A 23,936-nucleotide genomic window follows, 5' to 3' on the forward strand; every position below is an offset into this window, starting at 1 on the left:
CTTGGTTGCATTGCCATTTCAGTAGGAGGTCACACAAGGAAAAAACAGGAACTCTGATTTAAAAGGACCAGGCAACATGGATAAATGATGAAGAATATCCCATGGGCCTTAATAAAAGGTCTGGGTAGCATAAAATAATACTTGATAGTTCATGAGTAAGTACTAGATTAGGTGATGTTGCTGGCCATTTTAAGCCTATTCAGGTTCTCTCACAGGGGAGAATGAAATCCTGCACCTTGTATTTACAAAGTAAACACCTTATCCATTATGTCAACCACAGGATTAAGCCAAAGACTTAAGTCACTTGCGTCTGGATGGGCACTCATTTGGGTTATTTACCATATTGTATGCTTAATGTTGCCATAACACATTTGTAGAAGAAATATTTATTTTGCTACAGAAATAAGTTTAGTCTGCTTGAGCCATAACAATTTCCTGCTCAAGCAGGGGAAAACTGGTATGGCACACACATTTTATATAAATAATCTAAGTCAATGTTCCTCAAAAGGCTTAGTCTGCACTGGTGGTGTAGATGGATAAAGGCTTGGCTACGGCTCATGTCACCCAGGTTCAAGTTGCGCCTCAGGAGCATGGATGGGCATGGTCATCCTGGGGGGCACAGTCTCAGATGTGCTACTGCATTAAATCTCTGGTGGACACTGGGATGCATTAATGCTGTTGCAGTAGGGAAAGGGGTGCAAATCTCATGGGCAAGAGGCATGTGGACGCATGGGCAAAACATGGTAAAGTCCATTACAATCTATCCAGTGAAGACGGGGCAAGTGCATACCAGTGTTTAGAGTATTAGATTAACAATGCCCTAGATTTTTCATTCTCCTTATTATAGTCCAAGGGAGGAGGCAAAGTAGATTCGGTAGATAAGAAGAAATTATACGTACAGCTGAGGGTCACTGTGAAAAGCCAAAAAAAAGTAAAAAAGTAAATCAATATTTCTCAAATTGTGAAATCAGCCTTAAGGCAGGCATAGGCCCATTTCCGAGCAATCCCAAGCAACTCTAAAAAAGTTGGGAAGTGAAACATTAATTATGAAATATTGTTTTATGTGAATAAAAGTCATGGCATGTGTGTGTCAGATTGCAACTGAATAATAAAATATGAATGTTCATTTTATTTGTGTTTTTATTTTATAGATTAAGTGAGCTGGATAATAAGAGCTCTTTCTTTGTTATGTCTTAATTGCAAAATACATGTGGACTGACACTGTTGCATAAAATAATTAAAAACAACAAATAATGAAAGAAATGTATTCAGCAACTATACAAGTTCAAAAAATGAAACTGACTACTGCTGTTCATTATAATGCCAGACACCAAGTAATTATAACCAGGAAAAGATACAAGAACATCTAAATTATGTAAATATTGCACAATAAGTTATAGCACCAAAACACAGCAAAAAGAGCTAGATGATCTGTTGCCCTAAGCAGTCCCCAGACTGGTAAACCAAAACTGAGGAACAAATTATTGTTCTTTTACAGTTTTTCATTCAAAGTCACTCCAGTATTGCAACACTCTTTCATTCATTTGAACAACCACACTGCTGTAACCATTTAAATCAATAAAATGCTAAATGTGATCCTTACTGAAGGCATTACTGATACACCCCTTCCACACTGCCAATCAAATCATGCCTCCTAACAGCTTGTCCCCAGGAAAGTCACCCCCTTATGCCCTGCCCATACTGCCAGTCAGATCATGCCTCCTAACAGCTTCTCACTAGAGAAGCCACCGCCTTTGCCCTGCCCTAGCCATGGGTCTACCTTAACAGTAGCACTTAGCCTTATCTTTAAAGCAGAGTTTTGTAGTCTAATGAAGTAAGTCTACTTGTCTTGTTGTTTACATTAACATAGTAAGCAGTTCCCAATGGTTGAGGTTCTAACAGTAAAACAGTTGATTTATGTATTCATTTTTAAGTTGTTTATGCTGATGGCAGTCACTGTGCCATCAAACTGAGAAAGGTAGGCCAGCAATCTGTATTCCTAGCAACAGCCTCCAGCTCTAAAGGCATTCACTGGTCAGCTGATATAAGTTCATAGGTTCATAGGTGTGTACTAGGCTAACGGTCCTGGAGCCTATATAAGCCTAGCCCAAGAAGATTCCCTGGCATCATGCCACCAAAGTTAGTTCCCAGTGCCCCTGTCAAGCAATGCCACTGAAGTGATCCCCAGGGTGAGCTTTCTATTGCCCATTCACTCGTCAAGATTTCTCTTAAAGAGGGCCAGTGTCTATAACCTCTCCATTATTACCTTGGGCCTCCTCCTTGTGGGCTGTGCCAGAGACACTCTGATCTGAGGTATCCATGGGGTATATTCAATATATGTCCAAACCATCTCAACTGGTTCCTGTCTGTCATGAAGAGAGGCCAGCAAGTTTATGAAAGACCCTCATTTCTACCATTTGACCTCATCTTTCATTCATTGCTCAATGTTCATAGGCATAGATGAAGACTGAAACACAGAATGACTGGTAAACTAACAGCTTCATCCTAAGAGAGAACTTCTGCATCACCACCATGGTTCCATACAATGCCTAGACTAACACCATCACCACACTTCCCTACTAGTCATCTGTAATACTTAAACTACTCCACTTGGAATAACTACTACCAGCCAACTACAGAGACCAAGTTACATTTTCTGGGAGAAAACCATGACCTCATATTTAGAAGTGCTGATTCTCATCCTAGGCATTTTACACTTTGCTGTAAACAACTTCAATGCATAGCAAATATCACAGCTTTTATTTAAACCAATGAGCTCTAAAACAGCCAACGTGTAAAATGAAACACTAACCCACTCGAAAAAAAATTCAAAATGATGAGGAATGTGAAGCAAATTTATGTCTTCATCAAAGTCCTGCCATCATGGAAGCACTACAGAAACATTAGATGCAATACATCCAGATTCCACAATAGCTTCTTCCCACACACTATCAGACTGCTGAATAACAAACCCATAGCCTAATGTGTTACATGAGTAAAACATTATTTGTGTGCAATATGTCATTGTTGTTTACATAAACTCTCTGAATAGCTCACTTCATATGTCTCTGTCTGCACAAGGAAAACTCTGAACTGTAACTTTATGGTATATATTGGTGGTGGGTAAGTTTACATGTGTGCCTCTCTTATTTATTATAGTACTGCTTTTTACACATCCTTATATTTCTACTGAGTCTGTTCCTGCTGTTGTATTTGTTGTGTTCCTGATGTAAATAGAGATTTCAAATTTGTTTTACTTTATTTACTTTTTTTGTATCTTTTTTAATTTATTTGTATTTTTATTTAATTTAATGGTGCTGCAGTAGCGTTGTCCTGTTCGATTCTCAGCTAAAGCGTCTTCTGTGTGGAGTCATGCATGAATGGGTGTACCTTCATTGAAGGTTGTGCATCAGGGCTGGCAACTCAGCACGTAAAAAAATCTACTGCCAATCATTAGCGGACCGGAGTTCAGCTGTGGCGACCCCTAACCAGGACAAGCCGAAAGACACAACAACAACAACAACATTAATTTAATCTATCTCCTTCTGTAAACTCTAATTCTTATGGTACGAGCCTGAATATCAAAATTTTGTGCAGTGATGCACACTTTTTCCTCTGTGTTGAGCTGTATGACAATAAAGTTTACTTTGACTTTGACTTTGCTACTGCCAGACCATTGCCAAGAAGAAAAAGGGTGTTTATGCCCCTGCTTGACTTATTATGGACTGCATGACACAGAAATTGTAGAGCAATACAAGGTAGACAGAGAAACAGTTAAAGAAATGTGCAACCTCTTTTGCCCTCACCTGAGGCCCAAGGTAAGTGTGGAACTTGTTTGAAAAAACAAAGAGTTAGATAACTGCTTGGTTCCATATACAAGCAGTTATATATCCCTAAGATGATACAGCTCCCACGTGTACAGTAATGTCAGTAATACTCTATGGATGATGTCTGCAATATGCACCTAAGGACTTTACCAAGTAATGCGCATTAAATATATGCAACCATAGGTACATAGAAAATGTGAAAAGGGCAGGGCACAGTCATCATCACTGGCACAGGGTGGTGATGGGGATGTATGAGGACAAAACTAACATGAAAGAAGTGAGTGTGGATTATCAAATTGCATTGCATATGTGGAAGCTCTGCAGTATACATATTGGTGTTGTCCTCCATGTCCAAAATGATGTCAAGATTTTGTGTGAACCCTCTGCTGAGGTATTGGGGCTCTCTGACACTGGACAGGAGCTCCATAGTTTCAGTCACTGGTGGTTTGTTATCAAGACATCCCACCTGAGCCATATGTTCCAGGCCAATTGCACATGCCCTTCATATCACAGAAATTATTATGTCACTGACCACATGTCAGGGTTTCTGATATGTATAGCCATGGCCTCCTACACCATTTACATAGTTGACTATCTGTCCCCATGGATTACCTTTCAAATTCTAAAGCCCATAACATTGAATGTCAAAACGCTGAGAAGAAAATATTGTACATTCACAATCATGAATGGCCGAGTTTTCCAAGGGCAGGTAAACACTTGCCCAGCATGTAGAAATATGCCTTTCCCCACTGGAGTGTGATCCCTGAGTTGGTATATATAGTTAGGGGGGTGTGGAGGGCACCGCCCCCCACCTAGGTAGTTTTTGCATAGGCCAGTGAGGTCTAGTTGCATGATGGACAAGTGTTTCCTTGCCTTGGAAAAATCAGCCATTCATGATTGTAAGTGTATGACATTTTCATCCCGAAATTTTGACGTTCAGCATTATGGGCTTTGGGATTTCAATGGTAATCCATCCCCATATATATTCACGGGAGTACTTGCCACCTCTGCCTCCTTCTAAGAGGAAGGAACCATGTTGACACAGTGTGTGGATAATAACTTAATTGCCTACATCATTATACAGCATTTTACAGTGTGCAGATGCATCTATCATATACAAAATAATTTAAAAATTAAAGTTCCATATTGGTACACACAAGTAAATACAACCCCCCCCCAAAAAAAAAGAACAAAAAAAATGAAAACCAAGTGTACAAATTATATAAGGAGGACAAAAACAGTGTAACTGTACAGTATTTTGGAGCATTAAAAAAAACAATGTACACTTTTATATTACAAATGTCTAAAACTGTTGGTGGATGCCCTTGGGGTAGGAGGTTAGTGTGACAAAGGGAGATACTGCCAACACAGCTATCTGGAATTTTGTAAATAATTATATGTCATTTATGAATAACAACATGATTTATAGAGAAGTGTGACAAAGGGAGATACTGCCAGCACAGCTATCTGGAAGTTTGTAAATAATTATATGTCACTGGTGAATATCGAAATTATTTATATAAGATGCTTGTATTACAACTGTATTAGAACTGCACATCATGTGTATATCAAATTGCTGGTACAAAAGTATGTGTTGGAAAGGTTTTTGCAAAGTGCTGCTTAAAATGTAACCACAGTATGCCCTACTGGAAGAGAACAGAAATGTACATGCCCTACTGTAACTGTTTAAATGTATATATTTTAACAGTCAAAACTGGAATACAGGAGGTTAACTTCAGTCCAGCAGAACCTCAGAAAAATAGCTGAAATTAAATTACTATATGGCAGCTACAGACACAATGTCTGTGCTGAGAAGCTTTTTGTATTGTCTTCAGAGTGAACTAATTACTACAATTGTTTTATGACTTCCAACTTCTGCCATAAATCTAAGATCTATGTACTTTCACAGTTAGATGTGAAATACTGCTAGCTTCCAGCAGTGGGGGTTTCACCTGGGATAGAGGCAGATAAGAAATTATGTCATTCTACAAGCTATCCCAGCAGTAATATTTGAGATATTAATTTTAGAAATCAGAGACAGAGCATTATGTATTCTGTCTTGGACCTGACAACAACAGCTAGAAGATTCATTCACCACATCTGCCTTGCTCTTAAGTCAGTTAACTAGGGTATATTAATTCTCTTAGATTTAGTCAGGAATATAGTGAAGCATAGTTTAGATGTTTTTTCTTTCTTTATTTGAGACTGTCCTGCAATGCTGCTTTAAATATTTCCTGTGGTTTTGAACTCTGATGTCACTGTGAATATATACTGAGTATTTTTTGTTCTTGTATTATTTATCATTAAATATATTTAAATCTTTCATGTGGCTGATCTTTGTAGAGATATTTAAGTTTTGTGAGTACTTGCATAATTATTTGGTAATACCACTCCGAAAGCCTTGCTCTTGGTCAAACTATGATTTATATTAATAATAGTATCACACAGTAAAAGTGGGCACCCTTTGTTGAGGGCCTTAAAGTAGCTAATGAGAATTGATTGGTGGCAGTGGTAACTACCTTATAGTCGGGACAAAAGTGGTCATAGCTAGTAAACTTATGCCAGCCTTTCCCAGGTGTGTGTGTGTGTGTGTGTGTGTGTGTGTGTGTGTGTGTGTGTGTGTGTGTGTGTGTAAATCAAACCTCAAAGAGTGTATGTGTCAGCTACTTGGACAGGGACATGAAGCTCTGGTTGGACAGAGATGATGCTGGAGGTTTCAGTTTGGTTACTCAGCTGAGATCTCAACTCTATAACTGTGCCTGCAGGAGTCCTATTGGGGATCTAAAGAAAGAGGGAGAAACCAGCCCCAGACTGACTGCAGTCTTTCTGTGCTCTTAAGGGAAATTACACTTGATGCAGAGAGCTGCATCTGGAAATACTGTGTGTGTACTTGTCATCCTCTTAGTGTACATCTCCCACTTTGCTAGTCATAAGGATTGAGGCTCCTTGATTACTTGTCCAGTGGTAGGTCCTCACAGTTAGCATAATGGTTAAGGTGCTTTACCTTACAGACCCAAGGTGAAGGGTTTGATTCTCATATGGGGTTATTGTCTATGCTTAAAATGGCCAACAATGGCAGTTAGCCTAAAACTACCTATGAATAAATGCTAAGGGCTGTCAGTTATATATTACAAGGTAGCATAGACAGGCTGGGTCACAACCTGTCAAGATTGCCTCCACAACTCCTGTCCTACCTGTTCCACCTGTATCAGGTAGCTCTGTCTTGACTACCTGTGTAGTGATACCCTCCAGGAGCAGCACTAGTGGAGGCAGTGATTTTGTCACTCATCAGGTGCTGACAGAGCTGGTGGAGGGCATAATGGAGAGAGGCCTCGGTGCTCAAATCAGCAGGGTTGAAAAGGTCCTGCATCATATGCCCAAAATGATGCCACATCTGCCACTAATCCAGGTAACTGACATAGGGACAAAGATGATGGTTCTGAGGGTGACAACTAGATTTTCACTGCTTTCAAGCTGTCAAGCTGTACATGGATGCACCTCAGAGGTCCCTTACCTATCCCCAATCATGGTGTCTCCCAACTTTTTGCGTCCATCACTATTGCTGTCCATCTTGTATGTCCTGGTTGTCTGCACCTGCCACCTGAACTACCCTACCTACCTGATTCTCTCCTTCCTAATCTCATTACCCAACATTCCTATCTCTCTTTAAAAAAAAAATTGCACCTCATACATAGCTCGTCATTTACCTGTGAGTTATCTTGACTCACTTAATTTGGCCTACTTAGCTATACAACATTATTCTGTTCTTGTCACCCCATCCCTGGTGTGGTGACTCTAATGTCATGACATTATGTGTGCAATAGTACATTTACATTCTGAAGAAGTGGATAGCTATGGTCCTCTCACACCACCCTCCTGTAAATTCCTTTATTCTTTTATCCTATCCTCTGCTTGCCCTCCATTTTTATCACTGTCCTATCAATCCCTTTTTCACACATTTAATCTGGTCAAAAAAGAAAGAATCACACACAACACACATGGCCAGAAATGGCCAATTGAAAACCCTTAATTTTGTCCTCAGCATTTATGCAGAGATTGGCATTGTGCACCAATGCTTACTGATCAGTAATGGCATTTAACGTCCTGTAGCAAAAGCTGAAGATTTTAATTTCAGCCAGAATACCACTGTTTACATTTTGCCAATGTGCTTAAATCTGCTACACTAAAATAAAGGCAGTACTTTGAAACAGTTACTCTAACAGCTTTTAGGCTGCTAGAAGTTTCTATGCGGTGTGCTGAGATAATTCCCCTCTTTGTAGACTGATGGTTTTGCACCGTGTCATGGGTTCAATTATAGCTGTATGTCACATTATTATCTCATGACATTTTATATTCCTATCATATGTTTAACTGCAAACATCTATATTTATCTCCAGTTACAAAATTTCATTAATATACCATTTGAATAGTGCAGCAAGAAAGCATTTGCAAAAACATTCCACACCTAAAAGGGGCACTTAGCAACCCATCCTTATCTTGCTTATATCTTAATCTTGTTTCTACTCGTTCACCCTTTCTTGCTCCCTATAACAAGTACTTTATTGTACAGAGCATGACAGCATAAAAATGAGGAAACACCTTTGAGTAACACACCATAAAAGATGGTCCTAAGGGTACCATAAACAAAGTTCTTGGTATTTCTCTCTCCATCGCTCTATGTTCACTCAATCTGCTTCGGTAAGTTGTCGCTGTCCCTTCAGTTGTGTTATTTGCAGTGTGTGAAGTAGGAGTTCCTTTGTGACATGATGAGATAACGCTCAGTTAAGGCTCTAGTACAGACATTTGCAAACTGCTAGTGACTGTTTTTATTAGATTGTTTTATGTGCAGCTGCTACCTACATATTGTATTGATTCACAATTATTCTACTTCTGTCGTAATCTACTTGCTCCCTGCCTCCCTCCTGTCTGTGTCTGTTCCCCTTCTGTGTCATCACTCTGTCTCCTCAGCAGCTACACAATACCTGGTGATGAGTAGCAGCTGTGCCTTAGGGAAATGGAAGTACATAGCTCTTGGTAACATCTTGTGAGTTTTTACCTTCAGCCGCATTACTTTTGTGCCCCTTTTCTACTGTGCTTATTTACCTATAGCTAGGCTAATCTTCTCGTGAGCAGCCTGAAGAGTTGAAAGTACAACCATGCAGGATGTTCCAGTTTCACATACGCTTTGTGAACATTCTGCATTAGATCATTTATTATGCTTTTGACTGAATTGTACACCTTATATAATGTTAAAATTGTCATTACTGTAATGACACCTGATACCTACACTCTCCCTAGCCTCATTGTGACTGTCCCTTCAAACTATTAAAATTAAGGTTGCTTATATCTCAACATTGGTTATACTTTCAGACCCCTGCTTGCTCCCTATTGCAAACATCTGATTCTACTTAGCATGACAGATAACTTGTCAGGAAAAACAAAATAGTAACACACCCCAAAGATATTAAAAAAATACCGCACAAAATATAACGTTCTTTGTCTGTCTGTATCCTTCTCTCCATGTCTCTATCTTTCCCACTTCTGTATCATCACTTTTTTACTGTGTTGTATTTATTAGGCTACAGGATGTAATACATACGTTTACAACTGTCATGAGTGCAATGAGGACTAATGCATACATTCTCTTTTGCTTAAATCTGTTGTCAGATTTGAGCTTTGTGAAGTTGGAGTGTGATATAGTGTGGTTCGATAATACTCAGTTCTATAGATTTATTTTGGAATACTGTCAAGGTTCAAATCCAGATGTATGCCCAAGTGTTTTTGAATACTTTATATGACTCATTTGTGCATTACTGTTGGCTGCACATTTCACTAAATTGCTACTATCCTACTGCTGTATTAATATACTTGTTCCCTGTACTATTTTGTACAGATCATGCCCAAATAATTATCATGACAAACAAAGAGTAAAGCAATACAACAGAAATAAGTTCAGAAATGAACCATAAACTAATCTCTTAGTATGTCTGTATGTGTACTCCTGTCACCAAACATCCATCTCTTCCCACCCCTTCTGTGCAATCCAATAAACCTCCTTAATTCAAAACTGTTTCATAAGCCATGTTTCCACCAGCAATAACATGCTTGTTCTCTCATCTGTTTCATAAATGACTTGTATCACACATAATAAGGATTGAAGAATTGCAATTTCCATGATACATTTGTAAATCATGACACCTGAACATGACCATAACACATAATATTCTATCACATTCAGATATAGTTGTATGTGTACATAACACATAATATTCTATCACATTCAGATATAGTTGTATGTGTACATAACACATAATATTCTATCACATTCAGATATAGTTGTATGTGTACATAACACATAATATTCTATCACATTCAGATATAGTTGTATGTGTACATAACACATACTATTCTGTCACATTCAGATATAGTTGTACGTGTACATAACACATACTATTCTATCACATTCAGATATAGTTGTATGTGTAAATAACACATATTATTCTATCACATTCAGATATAGTTGTATGTGTACATAACACATAATATTCTATCACATTCAGATATAGTTGTATGTGTACATAACACATACTATTCTATCACATTCAGATATAGTTGTATGTGTACATAACACATACCATTCTATCACATTCAGATATAGTTGTATGTGTACATAACACATAATATTCTATCACATTCAGATATAGTTGTATGTGTACATAACACATACTATTCTATCACATTCAGATATAGTTGTATGTGTACATAACACATACTATTCTATCACATTCAGATATAGCTGTATGTGTACATAACACATATTATTCTATCGCATTCAGATATAGCTGTATGTGTACATAACACATAATATTCTATCACATTCAGATATAGTTGTATGTGTACATAACACATACTATTCTATCACATTCAGATATAGTTGTATGTGTACATAACACATAACATTCTATCACATTCAGATATAGTTGTATGTGTACATAACACATAATATTCTATCACATTCAGATATAGTTTTATGTGTACACTGCTTATTTTCATGAAGGTTGGAATGGAGCACTATAGACTCCTGCTAATTACCATTCTAATTTCAATACTTCAAAATATGACAATGCACACACACTAATACTTTGCCAACAGCTGTGCAAATGAGCTTTCTAGCAGTGCACTATAGGAAAAGAGTTAAAAAAGTGTACAACAAAGAATGACATAAGTAGGTTGTACAGGTTCGGTATATGCTAATGGAATTTCTAAACCAAAGTATTTGGATTTCAGAATGATGTTGACTCAATTCAGTCTACTAATGTATGTCAGCACTCCAGCAGTTACACTTGCAACTTTGGTGCAATTGAGTGTAACCTTTTCATCACTGCTATTCAGAAGTCCACTGTCGTATTTATGAAGTATAAACAAAAGTCCAAAAAACTATATAACCAGAGGCGACCACAGCTTGGACGAAACAACCAGCTTTACTGACAACAATAAATCCATGTTAAGTGCTTTCTTCTCCCAAATTACAAGGGACTTCATCAGAACTGTGATGCCCGTGCCCTGGCCCATCAATCAAGGAGCCTCAATCCTCACCACCAACACCAGAGAGGGTGCTCATATAGAGGAAAGAATAACAAATACACACAGTAAAGTACAATTTCCCTTAAGAGCACACAGAGATCACAGTCAGTCTGGGGCTGGTTGCTCCCTTGCTCTCCAGGTCCCCAATAAGACTCCCCACTGGCACAGCTATAGGGTCCAGATCTCAGCCTAGCTGGTCAAGCTAAAACCTCCAGTACCCTCTCTGTCCAACCAGTGCTTCGTGTCCCTGCCCAAGTAGCTGACATACACACAGTTTGAGATAAGAGTTTATACAGTTTCACAGACACTCCTGGGAAAAGGCTGGCACAGGTTCTCCAGCTGTGCCCCTATTACCCAGACTATACAGTAGTAATTTCTGCCACCACCCAGCTAATATTTACCAGCTACTTGAAGGCCCTTAAAAGGTTGACCAATTATTACTGTGCAATATCATTATCCAATGATAAGTGCGACTAAACGGTCAAGGATTTACCAGAGGGACTCAGTACAGGATCACTTATAAGCATGCAATGCACTCTAGAGCTTAAATTATCTCTACCCAAAACAGCCACAGTTGAAAGGGTTAAAATATTTAATAATAAATACTAAAAACACAAGACAATACTACTACAACACAGGGCAAGTCAAGATTTCAGATATCACAGAGAAATACTTAAAACAATACAGTAGGAGCATTCTGATATGAATACAGAAAAACACTTAGTCTAATCTTTCTAATTCCTACCTAGCTACTTCTCAAAGAAAATACAGTTCTAACATACTACTTACACAAAGAGAGCATAAGGCAGTGCTGAGTTGGATGTTCAAGACAAAAATGCTTAGAATCTCTTCTGATTTTCTCTGTTTAAATTGCTATATGCAGTCCTGATTCCCATTACATCATTTTTTCACACTTTCTGAGTTCCCAGGCTACCAGATACTACATTCTTTTGTTATATTGCATCTGGTCAGGAAGCAGAGCAATAAAAATACATTAGCATGTTTAAATCTAGCAATTTAACTCTTGGTTAAAACAATAGAAAGAATGTCTTCATCTATTCAGACTGGGGCCGACTTTAGATCAAAGGGTCACAACATGTTTTTACTTTAGCCAGAAGAGTGTACTGTTGTCACATTTAACACTATTTATTTACATTTAAGACAGTGAGCATGTAGTGCAACATTTATATTTACAAATGACAGAATTATGTACCAGATTCTATTTGGCTAGGCTGGCAGCCTTCACTCATCTCTAACCAATCTTCACAAGAACCTCTGATGAAGTCCCTTAACATGTATTTATTGTTGTCAATAAAGCTGGTTGTTTCATCCAAGCTGTGGTCACCTCTGGTTATATCTGTTTGTACCATCAGTGCACATTGCGCAAGCATGAGCCAAGACAAGTGACAGTGACACAATGAATGTTCACTGTTTGCATGTAATCATTCTGGTATGAACTTTCATGAATGTTTGCTTAAGAATCCCCTTACTACAATTCTGATGGTTATTTACACCCCATACTGTGAAACAGGTGCATGTGATTGACAGCAGCATGATGTATATGAATGACAGTATGTAGGTGTTAACAAAGAAGTAAGTAATTACATGAGACATGCAAAGTGTTGCTACATTGGCCTGCCCAGACATATGCATTTGTCCCAAAACATGACACTCAGTAGCTGATGTTCCAAACTGATGTTTTAATATTTACAAATGTGCATTTCTACAGCGTTATATTAAGAATTTTCCTGTGGTTCATGCAATTTATACTGTATTCTCTAGATTGTGCGACTAGTTAGGTAGGTTGTTCGAATCTGCCAGTGGTGAACCTGTGTGTGTGTGTGTTTGTGTGTTTGCAGTTCTAATGACAGGTAAGTAAAGCCTCAACAACAGATATGCGGTGTACACTTGAACTCAGGAGAAAAATGTAACTTTGTACACACTTCACTCTGCAGTTTATCCCACTTTTACCACAGGCATCTTCTCTGCAGCACACTGATTGTCACATGCACTCTCTCTCTTTAAAACTCAGACCTCCTGTGGTGTTTCTGGCTAATTCTGTGCTCTGTAAATGGTGTAACTAGATAGGTACTGGGATTGAATCCAGCATTGGTTAAAAGTGTGACTCTGAGTGCTTTCATGTACAATTGGTTCTGTGACATCATGCCTTATGTAAAGTTCCACTTAAAAAATGTATTTACACTGGCAGAGGGATACCATATACATTTCTATTACCCTTAGGAAATACTCAGTTTTGGAAATACAATGCAATTCATACTATGAAAAATGAACTACAGTACAGTTGGAGCATAAACAACAGAAGGCGGAAACATGAGGCAGAATCACTGATTTTCTACTTTATTTAGGGCTTTCATCCTCACAGAGCAGGACTTCATCAGAATAAGGAACAAAGCATTCAATAGAATTCCAATAAGAACTGTACCAGACAAGGATGCACCTTATCTCCCCTACTCTGTAATCTATACTTAGAACCACTCTTCCTAAACATCAAACAAAACACGTACCATAACCCCCCAGTAATTTACAACCTCAAAATCTTCCTTTATGCCTTTGCGGATGATTTGAATATATACTGTGCTACACCAGTCTCAGATATAAATAAAACATTAGCTGCTATTGAACAATTCTCGACAATGTCGAATTACAAACTAAACCTCAACAAAATTAACATTTTCCCCTTAAAACCTCCCAAGCCGTTTTCACTCCTACCACTATTAGGCACAATTAAAGCCAAAGAAGAATTTAAATATCTGGGTATTACATTTTCTCAAAATAACAAAGTTCTTTACCAAAATAATATAACCCAAAAATGGCAAGACATTATATTAGACCTTAAAAGATGGAACAATCTAAAATTACCATTTTCGGCCAAAGTATCTCTAATTAAAATGTACTGCCTAGACTACTTTATATATTTATGACATCCCATATAATCATACCCAACAAATTTTTTAAACAGATGCATACCCTGCTTGCTAAATTTATCTGGGAACCCCAAAAGCAAACAGAATCGCTTATCCTAAACTTACAATTCTCAAAAGTAAAGGAGGACTAACCCTTGCAAATTTTGAAACATATTACTTAATTATTAACCCTAATAGAGTTTTGAGAATAGCAGAATATAACCCGACAGCTAAAATCTGGGCTCCTACCTGGGTAATAGTTTACTACAGACACATCAAGAGTCTGGGTATCAATCCTAAAGGACTACCATTCCTAAACCCTAAACTATTGCAATCTTATAACATGTTAGAGCCTTTAAAACACTCAACCTTACTAACTCTTCAAGTCCCTAAACCTTATACAAGCTATGAAAACACTACAACCCCTTCATAAAAAAACCCAATCTTAAAATAAACAATCAAACAATTAAACCTTAAATCTGGACTCCTACCCCCAATTATAAATAAAACTACCCAAGATATATACCCATATCTGAACTACTCATTACAGAAAATGAGGAACTACTTAAACCTCCCCAAATCATACTTGGTGATCCTGAGACAAATTAAAGAGCTGTGTTCCAGTTACCTCCAAGACACTAACATATCCAACAATGACATAGAAGTATGTAATCTACTCTGGAAAACTATCCTCTCAACTAAGAAAGCCACCACTAATGCTTACAAATTAAGTAATGACATTAAATTTCAAGAAGGATGTAACTTTTTCCGACCATTGGAGGAAGATAAATCCATCCACGGGGAACCACGAAATAAATCAAGCAATCAATCTAACATTAAAATCCATACCTCTCAAAAACTAGCCTTTACCTAACTCATTATTAACAATAACACATATTTTACACCTGCAATCCTACATAAACTTAAACCTTCAAAATCATCACTCTGTCCACATTGTAAAGATCAAACTGCTGACTTACTTCATCTATTCTGGAGCTGTAAATGTGTCTATAAACTTTGGAATTCCCTTAAACTACAACTACAAAAAAATTGGCTGTCAGACATCTACACTAACATGGGAATTTACTATATAACATATCCTTCCTCACAACACTCCAAAGAATCAAGCCACTACTCTGATTACTATTTTTCTCTTAATGAAACTGTACATAGCATCTAAATGGCTTACCCCAACTAGTATATATTGGGTGGGATTTAGACAGATGGCTATTAAACACTTATTGGCCCACAAAATACTAACTGATAAAAAAGACAAAAGTATTAAAATCAGAGAAATATGGGAACAAGCCTACAACATTATACTAGTATAATCCTTCCCAGAGACACATAGTAATTTACCAGAAGGGGATTCCATAATAATTCATATAAGTAACTATAAAAAGTTTTCTCTTCCTTTTTCTTTGTGATCTATTCATAATAGGTCTTATATGATTGTCATATCTATATGCCTGAAAGAGGAAAGCATCTATGTATATAGTGCAAATATTATTGTTGATTAACCTACATCCTATTGTATCAATCTTAATGCATAACACTGTATTATGGTCATGTATGTTTGTTATATTTTATCTGTTGATTTATACTATTGTAAATGATAAATAAAAATTACTGAAAAAAAAACAAAAGGAACAAAGCAAAGTCACACAGCTTAAATAGAAACAAATCTAAATATTGGCCCCTCTCATCAATAAACCAACTACATCAGGTATTAAGCAATTAAATAACCCTTCATACTAAACCCTATGCCATGCTGTGTATATAAAAAAATGTATGTAAAATATAGTATATGTTACATATTTATAAGTTTATTTGTCTTTGCTTTTAATAACAGTTGGAACATAACTTATCCTGTGGTGCTGGGTGTTCGTAGTGTGCTTCTGCAGACTTAGTAACTAAATAGGTAGGTGGTTTGAATCCAGCAATAATTGATTACTGTGAGTGTGTGTCTATCATGCTGTATAGAAAAGGCTTGCAAAGTGTTTAGCATGTGTAGCTGTGTATTGTTAGTCCCAGGATTTAGAACATATTCATAGCAGGGGTTGTTGTGGCTATGCCTTGTAAACAAGTGTTGAATAAGAAAGTTTATTCTCATTTTGGTCATTATTGTATGCTGACATTTATTTATTTATTTATTTATTGATTTATTTTACATTTGTTTACGGGATAGTCCGACTGGATACATGTCCATTTTCAGCGGAGGCCCGGGGAGAAAAGCTCCACATAGTCAAACATACAAAAGGTTACACAAGAAGTTAGAAAACAATTAGAATATATAAAAAAGTGGTAATATACCTTATGTACATTGGTTTAGAAGTGTTCCCTAGTAGGGACTCACAGTTCTCATGGACAGACATACAAAGGTTACACAAGAAGTTAGAAAACAATTAGAATATGTAAAAACAAAGTGGTAATATATCTTATGTAAATTGGTTTAGTAATGTTCCCTAGTAGTAGGGACTCACAGTTCTCATGGACAGACATACAAAGGTTACACAAGAAGTTAGAAAACAATTAGAATATATAAAAACAAAGTGGTAATATATCTTATGTACATTGGTTTAGTAATGTTCCTAGTTGGGACTCACAGTTCTCATGGGCAGAGACAATTACAAGTAAGATTGTAGCTCACAGTTATTCTCTAGTGGGGACTCACAGTAATCATGGACAGACGCAATTACAAGTAAGATTGGATACATAGCATGGTGATGTAGTTAGATGTTATGATAATTACTGATTATGCTATGATAAGTACTGATTATGTTATTGTTTTATAACTTAATCCTGATTGGTACATGGGCATAGCCAGTTCAATATGAGATACTGTTTGAGGTTTTTTTTTAAGAGACTTTTGGAGGATTGTAGGGTTATATAGTTTGGCAAGGCACTCCAGGTTTTGCCAACAAAGTTGGTGAACAGGGATTCACCAGCTGAGTTATTAGCTTTGTGGGTTTGGACCAGTAATTTGTCAGCTGACCGTAGGGATCTCAGGTTGCTATATGTCTTAATAATATTTATAAGAGAGGGGGTATCTTTAGGGTGGTACAGATTGTAGTTGTTTCAGGTTCTGGCAGTGATGGGTTCTATAGGTGGAGCCAGTGGCGAATCTGGCAATATGGTTGTAGCTATGGGACAGCTTACTTAATTCAGTTTTATTGTGGTTTGAGTGTACAGGTGAGGCATATAAAAGAGTAAAGAGTAGGTGTGATTGGTTGATTTCAGTCCTAGCCAGTGTGGTTAAGAGTGTCATGTTTCTATACAGTGATCCAAGCTTCTTATTGATGGTCTGTACACTTTTGTTGACCTGTAGGTCAAATTTGAGATTATTGTCTATGATAACCCCTAGAGGTTTAGTGTGTTGATCTGGGGAGATAGTGGTGCCATTGTTAGACATGACAGAGAATGAAAGTGTGGCAGATCTACTAGTGGGAGTGAAGAGTAGAAGTTTAGTTCTATTGGGGTTCAGTATTAGGCGCTGGTTGGTGAGCCAGTTCTCAATAGTGTTAAATGTATTTTGGGTTAAGATTTGTAGTTCGGATGGGGAGGTGGTTGAACAGATGAGAGTGGAATCTTCTGCATATTGAATACAGGTAGCTTTAGGGATAGCAGTGTGAAGATTATTGATATATAAAAAATGAATGTAAAATATAGTATATGTTACATATTTATAAGTTTATTTGTCTTTAGTTTTAATAACAGTTGAAGCATAACTTATCCTAGGTGTTCGTAGTGAGCTTCTGTAGACTTAGTAACTAAATAGGTAGGTGGTTTGAATCCAGCAATAATTAATTACTGTGAGTGTGCGTCTATCATGCTGTATAGAAAAGGCTTGCAAAGTGTTTAGCATGTGTAGCTGTGTATTGCCCTTGGGGTGGGAGGTTAGTGTGACAAAGAGAGATACTGCCAGCACAGCTATCTGAAATTTTGTAAATAATTATATGTCATTTGTGAATATCAACATGATTTACATAGAAGTGTGACAAAGGGAGATACTGCCAGTACAGCTATCTGGAAGTTTGTAAATATATGTCACTGGTGAATATCGAAATAATTTATATAAGATGCTTATGTTACAACTGTATTAAAACTGTACATCATGTGTATATCAAATTGCTGGTACAGAAGTATGTGTTGGAAAGGTTTTTGCAAAGTGCTGCTTAAAATGTAACCACAGTATGCCCTACTGGAAGAGAACAGAAATGTACATGCCCTACTGTAACTGTTTAAATGTGTATCTTTTAACAGTCACAACTGGAATACAAAAGGTTAACTTCAGTCCAGCAAAACTTCAGAAAAATAGCTGAAATTAAATTACTTTATGGCAGCTACAGACACAATGTCTGTGCTGAGAAGCTTTTTGTATTGTCTTCAGAGTGAACTAATTACTAAAATTGTTTTATGACTTCCAGCATCTGCCAGAGATCTAAGATCTATGTACTTTCACAGTTAGATGCTAAATACTGCTAGCTTCCAGCAGTGGGGGTTTCACCTGGGATAGAGGCAGATAACAAGAAATGATGTCATTCTGTAAGCTATCCCAGCAGTAATATCTGAGATATTAATTTTAGAAATCTCTGACAGACAGAGCATTATGTATTCTGTCTTGGGCCTGACAACAACAGCTAGAAGATTCATTCACCAAATCTGCCTTGCTTTTAAGTAGGTTAACTAGGGTATATTAATTATGTTAGATTTAGTCAGGAATATAGTGAACCATAGTTTAGATGTTTTTTCTTTCTTTATTTGAGACTGTCCTGCAATGTTGCTTTAAATATTTCCTGTGGTTTTGAACTCTGATGTCACTGTGAATATATACTGAGTATTTTCTTGTTCTTGTATTATTTATCATTAAATATATTTAAATATTTAATTGTGGCTGAACTTTGTAGAGATATTTAAGTTTTGTGAGTACTTGCATAATTATTTGGTAATATTTGCTCTTGGTCAAACTATGATTTATATTAATAATAATATCACACAGTAAGATTAGGCACCATTTGTTGAGGGTCTTAAAGTAGCTAATGAGAGTTGGTTGGTGGCAGTGGTAACTACCTTATAGTCTGGACAAAAGTGGTCATAGCTAGTAAACATGTGCTAGCCTTTCCCAGGTGTGTGCATGTGTGTGTGTGTGTGTGTGTGTGTGAGTGTGTGTGTGTGTGTGTGTGTGTGTGTGTGTGTGTGTGTGTGTGTGTGTGTGTGTGTGTGTGTGTGTGTGTGTGTGTGTGTGTAAATCAAACCTCAAAGAGTGTGTTTGTCAGCTACTTGGACAGGGACATGAAGCTCTGGTTGGACAGAGATGATGCTGGAGGTTTCAGTTTGGTTACTCAGCTGAGATCTCAACTCTATAACTGTGCCTATGGGAGTCTTATTGGGGATCTAGAGAAAGAGGGAGAAACCAGCCCTAGACTGACTGCAGTCTTTCTGTGCTCTTAAGGGAAATTACACTTGATGCAGAGAGCTGCATTTGGAAATACTGTGTGTGTACTTGTCATCCTCTTAGTGTACATCCCCCACTTTGCTAGTCATAAGGATTGAGGCTCCTTGATTACTGGTCCAGTGGTAGGTCCTCACAGTTAGCATACTGGTTAAGGTGTTTTACCTTACAAACCCAAGGAGCATGGTTTGATTCTCATATGGGGTTATTGTCTATGCTTAAAATGGCCCACAAGGGCAGTTATCCTAGAACTATCTATGAACAAATGCGGAGGGCTCTCAGTTATATATTACAAGGCAGCACAAACTGGCTGGGTCACAACCTGTCAAGATTGCCTCCACAACTCCCACCCTACCTGTTCCACCTGTATCAGGTAGCTCTGTCTTGACTACTTGTGTAGTGATACCCTCCAGGAGCAGCACTAGTGGAAGCAGTGATTTTTGTCACTCATCAGGTGCTGACAGAGCTGGTGGAGGGCATAATGGAGAGAGGCCTTGGTGCTCAAATCAGCAGGGTTGAAAAGGTCCTGCATCATATGCCCAAAATGATGTCACATCTGCCACTGACCCAGGCAACTGACATAGGGGCAAAGATGATGGTTCTAAGGGTGACAACTAGATTTTCACTGCTTTCAAGCTGTCAAGCTGTTCATGGATGCACCTCAGAGGTCCCTTACCTATCCCCAATCATGGTGTCTCCCAACTTTTTGCGTCCATCACTATTGCTGTCCATCTTGTATGTCCTGGTTGTCTGCACCTGCCACCTGAACTACCCTACCTATCTGATTCTCTCCTTCCTAATCTCATTACCCAACATTCCTATCTCTCTTTAAAAAAAAAATTGCACCTCATGCATAGCTCGTCATTTACCTGTGAGTTATCTTGACTCACTTAATTTGGCCTACTTAGCTATACAACATTATTCTGTTCTTGTCACCCCATCCCTGGTATGGTGACTCCAATGTCATGACATTATGTGTACAATAGTACATTTACATTTTGAAGAAGTGGATAGCTATGGTGCTCTCACACCACCATCCTGTAAATTCCTTTATTCTTTTATCCTAGCCTCTGCTTGCCCTCCATTTTTATCACTGTCCTATCAATCCCTTTTTCACACATTTAATCTGGTCAAGAAAGACACAATCACACACAACACACATGGCCAGAAATGACGAATTGAAAACCCTTAATTTTGTCCTCAGCATTTATGCAGAGACTGGCATTGTGCACCAATGCTGAGTGATCAGTAATGGCATTTAACTTCCTATGGCAAAAGCTGAAGATTTTAATTTCAGCTACAATACCACTGTTTACATTTTGCCAATGTGCTTAAATCTGCTACACTAAAATAAAGGCAGTACTTTGAAACAGTTACTCTAACAGCTTTTAGGCTGCTAGAAGTTTCTATGCAGTGTGCTGAGATAATTCCCCTCTTTGTAGACTGATGGTTTTTCACCGTGTCATGGGTTCAATTATAGCTGTATGTCACATTATTATCTCATGACATTTTGTATTCCTATCATATGTTTAACTGCAAACATCTATATTTATCTCCAATTACAAAATTTCATTAATATATACCATTCGAATACTGCAGCAAAAAAGCATTTGCAAAAACATTTCAAACCTAAAAGGGACACTTAGCAACCCACCCTGATCTCGCTTATATCTTAATCTTGTTTCTACTCTTTCACCCCTTCTTGCTCCCTATAACAAGTACTTTATTGTACAGAGCATGACAGCATAAAAATGAGGAAACACCTTTGAGTAACACACCATAAAAGATGGTCCTAAGGGTACCATAAACAAAGTTATTGTTATTTCTCTCTCCATCGCTCTATGTTCACTCAATCTGCTTCGGTAAGTTGTTGCTGTCCCTTCAGTTGTGTGATTTGCAGTGTGTGAAGTAGGAGTTCCTTTGTGACATGATGAGATAACGCTCAGTTAAGGCTCTAGTACAGACATTTGCAAACTGTTAGTGACTGTTTTTATTAGATTGTTTTATGTGCAGCTGCTACCTACATATTGTATTGATTCACAATTATTCTACTTCTGTCATAATCTACTTGCTCCCTGCCTCCCTCCTGTCTGTGTCTATTCCCCTTCTGTGTCATCACTCTGTCTCCTCAGCAGCTACACAATACCTGGTGATGAGTAGCAGCTGTGCCTTAGGGAAATGGAAGTACATAGCTCTTGGTAACATCTTGTGAGTTTTTACCTTCAGCCGCATTACTTTTGTGCCCTTTTTCTACTGTGCTTATTTACCTATAGCTAGGCTAATATTCTCGTGAGCAGCCTGAAGAATTGAAAGTACAACCATGCAGGATGTTCCAGTTTCACATACGCTTTGTGAACATTCTGCATTAGATCATTTATTATGCTTTTGACTGAATTGTACACCTTATGTAATGTTAAAATTGTCATTACTGTGATGACACCTGATACCTACACTCTCCCTAGCCTCATTGTGACTGTCCCTTCAAACTATTAAAATTAAGGTTGCTTATATCTCAACATTGGTTATACTTTCAGACCCCTGCTTGCTCCCTATTGCAAACATCTGATTCTACTTAGCATGACAGATAACTTGTCAGGAAAAACAAAGTAGTAACACACCCCAAAGATATAAAAAAAAAAAAATACCCCACAAAAATGTAACGTTCTTTGTCTGTCTGTATCCTTCTCTCCATGTCTCTATCTTTCCCACTTCTGTATCATCATTTTTTACTGTGTTGTATTTATTATGCTACAGGATGTAATACATACGTTTACAACTGTCATGACGGCAATGCGGACTAATGCATATATTCTCTTTTGCTTAAATCTGTTGTCAGATTTGAGCTTTGTGAAGTTGAAGTTCGATATAGTGTGGTTCGATAATATTCAGTTCTACAGATTTGTTTTGGAATAGTGTCAAGGTTCAAATCCAGATGTATGCCCAAGTGTTTTTGAATACTTTATATGACTCATTTGTGCATTACTGTTGGCTGCACATTTCACTAAATTGCTACTATCCTACTGCTGCATTAATGTACTTGTTCCCTATTGGGAACAGTATTTTTACAGATCATGCCCAAATAATTTTCATGACAAACAAAGAGTAAAGCGATACAACAGAAATACGTTCAGAAATGAACCATAAACTAATCTCTAAGTATGTCTGTAAGTGTACTCCTGTCACCAAACATCCATCTCTTCCCACCCCTTCTCTGCAATCCAATAAACCTCCCTAATTCAAAACTGTTTCATAAGCCATGTTTCCACCAGCAATAACATGCTTGTTCTCTCATCTCTTTCATAATTAACTTGTATCACACATAATAGGGGTTGAAGAATTGCAAATTTCATGATACATTTGTAAATCATGACACCTGGACATGACCATAACCCATAATATTCTATCACATTCAGATATAGTTGTATGTGTACATAAAACATGCTATTCTATCACATTCAGATATAGTTGTATGTGTACATAACACATACTATTCTATCACATTCAGATATAGCTGTATGTGTACATAACACATAATATTCTATCACATTCAGATATAGTTTTATGTGTACATAACACATACTATTCTATCGCATTCAGATATAGCTGTATGCATACATAACACATACTATTCTATCACCTTCAGATATAGTTGTATGTGTACACTGCTTATTTTCATGAAGGTTGGAATGGAGCACCATAGACTACTGCTAATTACCATTCTAATTTCAATACTTCAAACTATGACAATGCACACACTAATATTTTGCCAACAGCTGTGCAAATGAGCTTGCCAGCAGTGAGCTATAGGAAAAGAGTTAAAAAAGTGTACAGCAAAGAATGGCATAAATAGGTTGTACAGGTTCAGTATATGCTAATGGAATTTCAAAACCAAAGTATTTGGATTTCAGAGTGATGTTGACTCAATTCAGTCTGCTAATGTATGTCAGCACTCCGGCAGTTACACATACAACTTTGTTGAATCCAGCATTGGTTAAAAGTGTGACTCTGAGTGCTTTCATGTACAATTGGTTCTGTGACATCACGCCTTATGTAAAGTTCCACTTAAAAAATTTATTTACACTGGCAGAGGGATACCATATACATTTCTATTACCCCTAGGCAATACTCAGTTTTGGAAATACTATGCAA

Source organism: Protopterus annectens, chromosome 3.part1 (genome assembly GCF_019279795.1).
Source record: "Protopterus annectens isolate FY-2018-M chromosome 3.part1, PAN1.0, whole genome shotgun sequence".
NCBI classification, from domain to species: domain Eukaryota; kingdom Metazoa; phylum Chordata; order Ceratodontiformes; family Protopteridae; genus Protopterus; species Protopterus annectens.